The sequence below is a fragment of the Pongo abelii genome, chromosome Y (genome assembly GCF_028885655.2).
Source record: "Pongo abelii isolate AG06213 chromosome Y, NHGRI_mPonAbe1-v2.0_pri, whole genome shotgun sequence".
In the NCBI taxonomy this organism is placed as follows: domain Eukaryota; kingdom Metazoa; phylum Chordata; class Mammalia; order Primates; family Hominidae; genus Pongo; species Pongo abelii.
In genome coordinates, this window is record NC_072009.2 from 11341835 (window position 1) to 11350969 (window position 9135).

Sequence of the window (9135 nt, forward strand, 5' to 3'; positions counted from 1 at the left end):
CACTTGTTACTATTCCTCTAAAAAATAAATGTTTTATGGTGAAGCAGACAGTTTTGTAGTCTTTCTGAAGACTTCCCAAACATTTTAAGCTTGTAAGCTTTTAAAGAGAAACAACCTAAGTAGAAAACTTGTGCAGCTTGCAAGGGAGATGTAACATATGCCTAATTTTGTATCTATTTATATTCAGAGGAGCAAAGGAAAATGTCCAACAAACAACACAATTTACTCTCCTTTTGAATTTGCTTTTAAGCATGTGCAGATAAGCAATAACATCAGGCATTTTACATTACAAGTAACATTTTATTCTGAAAATTTTAATGTAGATATTACATCTAAACAGATAGTTTTCAAATAGTATTAACAAGTATGAAATTACTTTGAAAAAAAGTCCTTTTCCTTTGCATACCTCAAAAAAATCATGGAGGAAGTTAGTATCTAACTGTGTCCACAAAAGCAACACGTTTCTTTTAGTAATACGCAGGTAACAATGCAGAAATAACATGTCAATTTTTAATTTGCAAACAAGATTTGGTATGCAATAACTATTATTTTGAATAGTTGCTTTAAGATCTGCTTCAGTCTCCTTTCTCAGATGGACTTTCCCCAACATCTCCTGTAGATGTCACATAAGTAGAGCTACCATATGCTTCACGAGGAGCAGAGTGAACCCTGTCCAGAGAAGGTGGACTCCTTACGTCTTTTCTGCCAATGTGCTCACAACCACAGGAATAAAAATCACCACAGCTCCTTGAGTAACTCTCCTGACTTCTGCCATCTCTTTCTCATGTATTGTTATAATCATGGCGGCTGCTTCCACCATGAGAAATCTGAGGTCCTCGTGCAGGTGGTGCACCATGAGAGGTCCCTACAGGGTTGATAAAATAATATGTTGAACTACATTTACACATTTTTACTGCTACCACTAAAGCATGAATTAGTTAAAGTACTATTTGGAAATATTTGCTTTCCTCTGCCTTTGATGGCAGGATATTAATGAAACCTGAGTCAGGTTTTATTTAAAAGAAGTGTAAGAGTAGTATTTTGAAGCTTAACAAGTTTAATTCTAAAGTAAACGTTGAGTCACATTTTCTGAACGTGAACTGAAGTTCTCACCTTCATATCATTCCCTATGTTTTATACTGTTAAGAATACTCAATATTTAAACATGTTCTATTTGTCCTTTATAATTTTCCTTAGAATTTCATTAAAATAATGATTTGGTCTATTAAGTGTAATTCTATAATTTACAAATCCATCTTGGACACTTACCATATCTCTGAAATACATCTCTGTAAGAACTTCCACTTAGAAGTTCAGAATGATCTCTACCACAGGCCTCACTGTAGCTGCCACTATCACTACATTGAAGAAAAAAGTAAAAGTTTTCTTAACGTCAGAATGAACAATTTCAGAAATCTATTTGATAAATCCAGATAACATTATAGTACCTATATCCTCTAGAGGAATATTCATCCCAACTAGAACGACCATAATCACGGTATGCATAGTCTCTAGGTGGTGGAGCTTAATCCTTGGTTTCTTGGGAACTTAGATGATTTCTGTGTGCATAAGTTTAAACAAGAAATTTTAAATTTCCAACTTCTAGTATCCAAAACATAGCTAAATAACAACTTAAACACAAGTAAATTACCAAACATCTAAACAGATATTTCTCCAAATAAAATAGGCAAATGCCCAAAAAGCACATGGAACAGATACTCATAATCAGTAATTCAGAAAATGCATTTCAAATCCAAAATGAGATACCGTACTTCACACACACACTGGAATGGCAGTAAATTTTAAAAAGCAGGAAATAGCAAGTGTTTGAGGAGATGTAGATAAATAGGGACCCTGATACAATGTTAGTTGGAATGAACAATTTAAGACATCTATTTGACAAACCCAGAAAAAGTTACTGTACCTATATACTCTAGAGGAATGTTCATCCCGACTAGAATGACCATAATCACCATATGCATAGGCTCTAGATGATGGAGCATAATCCCTGGTTTCTTGGGAACTTGGATTTCTGTGTGCATAAGTTTAAGCAACAAATTTTAAGTTTTCAACTTCTAGTATCCAAAACATAACTAAATTACAACTTAAAAACAATTAAAAGGCCACACATCTAAATAGATATTTATCCAAATAAAATAGGCCAATGCCCAAAAAGCACACGGAACAGATACTCATAATCAGTGATTCAGAAAATGCGTTTCAAATCCAAAATTAGATACCATTCTTCACACACACAATGGAATGGCAATAAATTTTAAAAAGCAGGAAATAACAAGTGTTTGAGAGGATGTAGATACATTGGAACCTTGAAACAATGCTAGCTGGCATGGAAAATGATGCAGCTACTATGGAGAAATGTGGTGATTCGTCAAGAAAACAAACATAATTATGATAGGACCAAGCAATTCCACTTATATATACACCCAGAATTGAATAAGTGTACTCAAACAAATATTGGTGCATAGAAACACTGTGGTGGAAACAACCCAAATAAAATAATGGGTTAATAGCTTGTAGAAGGAGTGAAGTGCTACAATGTAAATGAACCTTCAGAACATCATGCAAAAGAAAAGGAGACAGATACAAAAACTCCTGTAGTGTTTGAGGCCATTAACATTAAATGCCCCAAACAGGTTAGTTCAGAGGCAGAACACTGATTGATGTTTCTTAGCAGGTGAGGGAAGGGAGAAAATGAAAGGGACTGCTTAACTGGTAGCTGGAGTTTTAGTTTGGAGTGATAAAAATGTTTTGGAACTCGATGGAGGTAGCTGCTGCACAACAGAGAATGTATTAATTGCCACTTAACTGTTTACCTTATAATATTTAATTTTGTTATGTGAATTTCATCACCACAACAAAAAAAACAACTATTTTTTTCATTTTCTTCTTTACCTCTCCTTAGTTGCATAACCGTCATCTCTGGGTGATATATGGTCATTTCTCCACGAAGAAATTGGCTTTCTTTGTGGATACCCTCCATAATTCTCTCTTCCACATGATATGGGACCCTTAATATTAAAATGATGGAACATTATGTAAAGAACACCAAATCTGAAATAGTATTTTCTCTTCTCTCAAACATCTTTTTAAAATTATTTCTTTTATGATTCCATTCTTTGTTTCCTAAATTACTAGACAGTCATGACATTGTGAATATTTCTTATGGCTTTGGATAATCCCATGGCTCCCACAAGGCCAGTTCTTCTAACGAAGCTGAAGTCAACATTAATTCTTTGGTAAAAGTTCATTTGTAATGGTTAATAACTACTTAGTGATTATCTTCCTTTTCATATGAATTACTGATGACTACTAATGACAGAGGGAAAACATGTAAAACCATCAAACTCTTCACTGATTTTAATGTTTACATATGTTGCCCTTTCTCAGCTGAAGAAGGTAAATTTTCCCATGTTGTTCAATTCATCTCATACACACAAATACTGCTGCCTTTGAACGACTGCATGCTAAATGTTTACAAAAAAGTTCTCCTTTATTTCTAAGTGGCTGGCTCTATCTTAAATGTTGACAAATTAAAATGTACTAGTGAAAACATTCTAATCTTGACCAAGATTTACTTTTACTGCAATAGGCAATACTGTTTAAAGAGGTCACTACAACATTATTGCTATTTCAAAATAGAAAAGGTTCTTATTTAATATACTCTTCACATGGTATTCCTTAGAGGTCAGTCTTTCACCTATGATATGTTCACTGGCTAATTTTCCAATGAAATGCGCTGGCTTGTGTATCCTGAAGTCAATAAATACCTATCACTGACACTCTACATATGAAACGTAAAACTGAAAATGGCAGTTTTCAATTTCCTCCATATTAGGACGGAGGACTAAGTAAGAATTTTAATTTATTCTGCTTAAACTTCTTTGCTAGGAACTTTTATTTATTGTCTTGCTTTCTGATCAGTCTGCAGTCTTACAATTCTCCTTCTCAAAAATACTCCTTCTATTCAATCCTACTGTTCACTTCATGTTGCTTAGTTCTAAATCCTCTCCTCACATAATTTCCAACCTTACACTAAGGATCTTGTGTTAATGTTTAAACATCCTGGAACAATCTTAATTATTGATTTACAGTTCAGCTAATAACTCGATTTAAAAATTACACAGATTTTCTTATTTGGGGGAATATCTTAAATCCCTTACAAGACCTCTTGCAGCTACATCGCCCGTTGTTCCTACGTTGAAACTTCTTTTTTTATTTCTGGGCTCAAAATATTTCCCCACATTTGCTCATGGCTGCTTCCTTCCCAGTGTTCCAAAATCAGCCAAAATTCTTTAAACTCTTTATTCCCCTTGAAAACTCTAAGAATCTCCTTTATTGGCCTTCTCAACATTTATGTGCATATAATATTCATATTTATTTTTACACAATAAAATATGTGAGATTAAGTAGTTTAGAAATAACATTGGCTGAGTGTGGTGTCTCATGCCAGGATTCTGAACACTTTGCGAGGCTGAGGCAGGCGGTTCACGAGGTGAAGAGATAGAGACCATCCTGGCCAACAGGGTGAAACCCCCTCTCTACTGAAAGTACCAAAATTAGGTGGGCATGGTGGCATGGCCTATAGGCAGGAGAATCACTTGAACCTGGGAGGCAGAGGTTGCAGTGACCCAAGATCGACCCACTGCAAGCCTGTTGACACAGCGAGACTCCCCATCTTAAAAAACAGACAAAAACTCTACACAAATTACCTGTTCTTTTGCTTGAAAACTAGGGGAAAAAAGGAAATTATCATAGATTACTATACATATGTCAAAATTATCTCCATATGTACCACAAAGCCATGAACAAAAAGCTATTCTTGGTTTCTACCACAGCTTAAAATACTGATTTATAACAGTGAATAAAAATGTACTTTCTGCTATGTGCCAGGGAATGTGCTAGATGTAACAGAAATAAAAGCAACTAGGAAGACTTAAATATACACTATACACAAATTTCACAAGCAATAGATTAATACATGGTACAGTAAGTACAAAATACCTACGATATGCAATGAGGAAGAAAATATGAAATCTTAGTTGTTTTTGAAGCATAAATTGTTATTTTTGAGACACACACGGGGAAGGATAATTCTCAAGAAGTCCAAAAAAGCATTTTGGGGATAGCGTAAAGAGGAACAGAGGCTAGAAACAGTTTGGGATAATGTTATTTATCATTTTTTTAATTTGTTATTTTTTTAGATAGAGTCTTGCTCTGTTGCCAGCCTGAAGGGCAGTGACGTGATCTCAGCTCACTACAACCTCCACCTCAAATGGGTTCAACTGATTCCCCTGCCTCGGCTTACGGAGTAGCTGGAGCTACAGGCACACACCACCACTGGCGGCGGATTTTTTGTATTTTGGTAGAGACAGGGTTTCACCATGTTGGCCATGATGGTTTCGTTCTCCTGACCTCATGATATGCCCACCTTGGCCTCCCAAAGTGCTGGGATTACAGACTTTAATAAAAGCCGCTTTAATAAAAAGTGCACATAAAAACAATGGCGCCTTAGCACCATCTCCCACAACTTGCCCAAATTTCAGACATGTCCGACAGTTAAAGGTAGAATCCTCAAGAAAAATCAATGAGTTTAATAAAAATGAATTTCTTAAAAGGACTAATATCACACTGCTCCCACCAAACCCAGCCTGATTGGGATCATGTTATAAAGCAAAAAAGCTCTAAAGAGTCCAGAATGGCATGAACTTGACAATGTAAAGGAATTCAACAGTTAACAGAACTACATTAAAGTTTAAAGCTTGGCCGGGCGCGGTGGCTCACGCCTGCAATCCCAGCACTTTGGGAGGCCAAGGCAGGTGGATCACGAGGTCAGGAGATCGAGACCATCCTGGCTAACACGGTGAAACCTCGTCTCTACTAAAAATACAAAAAAAAAATTATCCGGGCTAGTGGCGGGCGCCTGTAGTCCCAGCTACTCGGGAGGCTGAGGCAGGAGAATGCCATGAACCCAGGAGGCGGAGCTTGCAGTGAGCCGAGATCACGCGACTGTACTCCAGCCAGGGCGACAGAGCAAGATTCCGTCTCAAAAAAAAAAAAAAAAAAAAAAAAAAAAAAAAAAAAAAAAAAAAGTTTAAAGCTTTAGTAAATACACAATCCCTAGATTTAAGACTCAATAGGACAAGAGACCAATGGTTGGATCAAAACAAGTCCTCAGACACACTGGGGAAATGAGTAATTAGGTATTCATGTTATATACATCACTCTGGTGACAGGAAAAAAACGTCCGTAGGAGAAAAAAGCAAGGATGGAGAAAAAATGCCAGTTACTTCTTGTGTTATCCAACTTCAATGTTCTCATAATTTTTTCTGTTTTCAAGTACTTAACACTTCCTTAAATGTAAAGGTCTTATTTAAATACACTTTCTCAAAAACATATTTTCAGAAAATGGGAGAGAATCCTTCCTTCTTGTGAGTCTGTCTACATGTGTATCCACAGTTTGTCTACGCTCTAGAAGTATTTCCATGAATTGGAAGTAATTGCATTAATGGCACTTATTAAAGGTAGACTTATTCCTTTCATTTACACGAGGGTTCCTTATAAGTTTTAAAGCTCTTCAAAACCTTTGAAGCTCTATTTACACTCATATTGAAATACAAACATAGAAAAAGGTTACCATATATTAATTTATATAATGTTAATTCCAATACCCTTCCAACTACAGTTGAATGTGTATGGCACAAAGAAGAGGTTGTCTTCATATGGCCTTCTACTATCTTCAAAAGTTACATAATACTAAAAAGACCTAGAAATACTGTTACCTGAAGAATAGAGTTAGAATATTATTAATAAGGGACTCTTACTTCTCCATTCATATCTTTGGCAGCATTCTTAGCATCTGCAGGGTTCTCAAAAGTAATAAACACAAGACCTCTGGATTTGCTGGTTCGATCCTTCATCAAAAGAACTAAAATACATGACAACATTTTACATTTATATAATGGACTTGTCAAGGTACTAACCATCTGAAAGTTACATCAAACCAGAAATAATTGCATTTCACATCACTACTATTCTTCTTTATACTAAGTCACCCCTATAGTCAGCCTATTTTATTCCAGTTTGTTCCCTAACTCCACAACACATTTACTTTTCCTCATTTTCGTTTCTAAGTAGTAGGTGATCTTTACCACAGACCCTTAACCTGCTACTATGAGAATTTTCCAGATATCAAATAGATCCTTCAAAATGAAAGTTTAAAAACAATAAGGCATTTTAATGTAAGTATACAATGAACTTTGAAAAACATATGTTTTTTCAAAACATATATATAACAGACTTTAAAATATATATATATTTTAAAGATACATATTGAAATATACATATGAAAATACACACACACAAACACACACACACACAGTTTTAAGAGTTACCTTCCGATACGGGACCATGTTTCTCAAATACTGCTTTAATCATCTTTTCATTGGTTTCCCTATTGAGGCCACGCCCCGCCCCTAGTTGGCCGGCGGCTCCATCCTCCTGTGGTAAGCCTCCTCTGAGAAGCAGCTTGTGCGTGGTGGCGGCGGATTCAGACACACGCGGACTGTGAGACTTTTGGCGTTGTGGACATGGAAGACCTACACTCTGTCATCCTGAGTGTGGCAAGACATTAATTAACCCACAGGGAACACATGAAACATCTCACTTCATTAGGCAGGCTAGGCTGATGGTACTGAATACTGCAGATCCAGAGGGGAGAGAGAGGAACCAGGCGAGGACGCTGCAGCGGCGGTGGCTTGAGGGGAGTGGGGCAGGGCAGGCGCCTGGGAGGAAAGTCGACTGGTACGTTGCTGGGGTGGAATTCGTCTGCACCGGAAGCTGAAGCCCCACAAGGACTCTCTCAGGTCTAGGAAATACAGACTCCGAGTTCCATGCTTCCTCCCTGAGGATGCTGTACTCACAGGGGCATTCCAAAGGACCTCTCGTCCTGTGCCCTTGGGCACACGGGAGGCCAACCACCATGGTCGCCGATCCGATAACCCGTGTGCACTGCCTCGCTGGAGCAGAGGCTCCCGCAAGCGCAGCAGTGGCCGTCGTGCCTGCTAGCGGGGCTCTGGAAGCCCAGGGCCTCGGCCTCCGACTGCAGAGCTACTGTGAGCAGCTAACCCTGCTGGGTATCTGGGCCCCACGGTGAGTGTGGCGGGCTGTGGACCCTGCGGGGCTCCCCAGGAATCCTGTATCCACTTAGGTGTGGGACATGTTTCTCAGAAGGGCAAGGCCCAGGGGCGCCTCCAGGAGCTTCCTCTAGGGTCTAGGGGTGCCAGGGACATGAGATGGGCGGTGCAGGCCTTAGTCTGCGGGAGCCTTAAGGAGGGCACCCTGTTAAGGTGGAGGTGCTGCAGGAGAGGGCGGCCTGTGCGCAGAGCAGGGAGGCAACTCTCGGGGAGGAGGCGTGCTAGTGGCTAGTGGGGGATGACATCATGGCAGAGATGGAGGTGGTAGCCAAGGAGGAGGCCAATGTGGAGTGGCAGCAGGAGGACCAGCAGGCACAGCCTGGCCCCGGCCCCAGCACGCCCCGGCTGGCAACAGACTCGCTGGACGTCCTTCACTTGGAGCTGGGCTCCAGTGAATGCCCCAGGTCGCAGGGCATCCACGGCTTCTGGGCCAGAGCCATATCCTTGCAGCTGCCAATTCGGTATGGCTGGCAGCAGTGGGTGGGCGCCGAGCTCCCAGGAGCGGGGTTGGGCGAAACAAGGTGGTAGGCACCGGGGCTCAGCCAGGATTCAGGGCATGGGGGACAACGAGGGGAGCCGAGGACAGGTTCATGCAGATAGAAGGGCAGCTTAATTGCGGGCACCCTGAGGGCACGTTGTAGGGACAGGAAGTCAAGCACAGCACTCACAAGGGAGAATAGCACCTCAAAGGACCCTTCATAAACAGCAGAAAGTTGAAGGACACATTTCACTGGGAAAATCCCTGGAGGAAGGGGAATCTGCGTGCCCATGCCAGCCATGGAAATACCCCTGCTCCCAATACCTGTGTCCGGCAGGCTTACCCTAGAAACGCAAGGCCCTCAAGACTCGGGTTCACCGTGCACGGTGCTGCTGTCCTCTGTAAGGCAGTCACCAGCTCCTCAGACACGACTTTTTCCCTCTG

The 9135-nt window shown here is 40.0% G+C and overlaps 1 pseudogene; it reads right to left on the reverse strand.

Annotated features, from left to right (window-relative positions):
* Positions 1-563: 563 nt before the first annotated feature.
* Positions 564-8001, reverse strand: LOC129053116 (RNA-binding motif protein, Y chromosome, family 1 member B-like; annotated as a pseudogene).
* Between the last annotated feature and the right edge of the window lie 1134 nt (positions 8002-9135).